This window comes from Bactrocera neohumeralis, chromosome 6 (assembly GCF_024586455.1).
Source record: "Bactrocera neohumeralis isolate Rockhampton chromosome 6, APGP_CSIRO_Bneo_wtdbg2-racon-allhic-juicebox.fasta_v2, whole genome shotgun sequence".
NCBI classification, from domain to species: domain Eukaryota; kingdom Metazoa; phylum Arthropoda; class Insecta; order Diptera; family Tephritidae; genus Bactrocera; species Bactrocera neohumeralis.
The window spans coordinates 69,617,148-69,619,374 of NC_065923.1; positions in this window are offsets into that span (position 1 = coordinate 69,617,148).

Consider the following 2,227-nt stretch of genomic DNA (forward strand, 5'->3'; position numbering starts at 1 on the left):
GCTTTGTTTAATTTGTTGGATTGGTTACACAAACAAAAAATATATAAGTAAGTGTCATAAACTTTTATGTAAAAAGTTATGGAGATGACGTCCTAAAGTATCTTTAGATATATAGCAAAATCCATTGGCGACGAACCATGGCCATCAACAACAACTGATTATCAACACGTCAATAAAATAAAGGGATTGGTGCTTGAGAATCGACGATTCACAGCCAGAGATCTGATGCGTTTGGAATATCGGAAAGATCAGTGAAAACCATTATGATCATTTAGGCCTAAGAAAAGTGAAAACACGACTGGTTCGAAAATCATTTTTTGTCGTTAACGTTTGTGAAGTATTGCTTTCTGATTACCAGGATATCATAAAGCGTATTATTACTGGCGATGAGTCTTAGATCTATGCTTACGACACAGAAACAGACGATAAATCGGCCAAATATCGTGGCAAAGGTGAGTCAAAGCCGAAAACCACGTCATAGCAGGTCAAACATAAAAGTTATGTTGACAGTCTTCGATTATCGAGGTGTGGTGCACTTTGGATTCCTTGCGACCGGCTACTGTCAACAAGGAATACTATTTGAGTGTTATGCGTCTTTCGCGCGATAAGCTATTCGTAAAAAGAAGTCGGAATTATGGACCAACTCTTGGTTTTTGCACCATGATAATGCTCCGTTGCATACTGCATTGATTCTTTGTGAGTTTTTCGCCAAATTTTTAACCAATATCGTGCCCCAACTACCGTATTCGGCTGATTTAGCTCTGTGCCACTTCTGGGTATTCAGCACACTCAAACTACCGCTTCGGGAAAACCATTTTGAGTCAATTGAAGCCGTTAAACGTGAATCGCTACGCGCATTGAAGGCTATTCCGCAAATTGATTTTAATAACTGTTTTGAGAATTGAAAAAAATGTTGCCACAAGCATATTGGGGCCAAGGGGGATTACTTTGAGGGAACGACTTTGAAGAATGAATTAAGATTTTTAAGACTATGAAAAAGTCTTACTATAGAACGATTAATCTATTTCAAATACCAAAAGAAATCAATGTAGACTAGTGTATTTGGAAAAATTGAGCTACCCAAACAAAGATGAAAAGCTTTGCTTCATTGTCAGCCGCTTTTCTGCTATAAAAAAGCTCAAGTGAAAAACCGGCATAACGATATGATAATTGAAAATCAAATACTATTACAAAATACGCGCGGGATAAATGATAACGAAGGGCCAAATAGGCAGCTAATTTGTGAAAATTGTTTTGACCTTCAAATTTGTGGAGATACAACAAAATAAACTATTTTCTTATGCATGCAATACTAATTCGTATTATCGCTGTGCACTAGTGTTGACGGCGTTATCCGAGCCATTTATTTATTAGTTGCTAATTGAAAGAGCTGCTAACGCTATAACAAGTTGTTAAATACAACAAAAATCAAAAGAAGCAAATAATTATTTTTGCATGCATTATTCTTTTGAGAGATTTTTCGCAAATGCCTTTCAGTTACTGTTCTCATTACGCTTGCTTATTTACGAAAACATGTAAAGACACTCGTGAAGACGCATGTGAGTCACCCACTTGCTGCTCTGTCGAAGATATGCAAGCCGATTTGTATTTATTTATTCACTAAGTTAAAAATCGGTCTATTTTTGGTTGAACAAAGCTATCTGCTTGTGTGTTATCTTTTTGTTTGCTACAAGTACACAAATATGTAAATATACCATGCTCTTGCCTTCTTCTTTTAACAAATCCACATTTGCTTTGAGAATGCATACATATGTAATATTTGTTATTGTTTTCTCACATGCCTATGTAGTAGGTAGTATGTAGACAATCGCTTGACTTGTGCTGACTGTGCTGACCCGCTCTGTGCGAGAAACAAGTCTTACTTACAAGCTGTAAGCTCTAAAGCTTTCATATACTCAGCTTCTAACGCTTTAAACTTGCACATGCAATCTACTTAGTAGTTGTGAGTTGTAGGCGCGCCTAAGCCAAGTATATCTCATTGTTGTCTGCGGCTCACTATTACTTATAGTATTAGGCTTTTACGATAAAGCTGAGATCGTTCGAATTCTCTACGTTGAGCATGAGTACTACAATCGCTCTGCTTGTTGTTACAAATAAAGTATGTATATATGTATGTATGTGTGTTCTTGTAAGTGTTTGCGCGTGTGCTGTTGGCCCACCTTTAAGTGGTGCTGCTGCTCAGCAGCGTATGGCCGGGCCGTCTAGC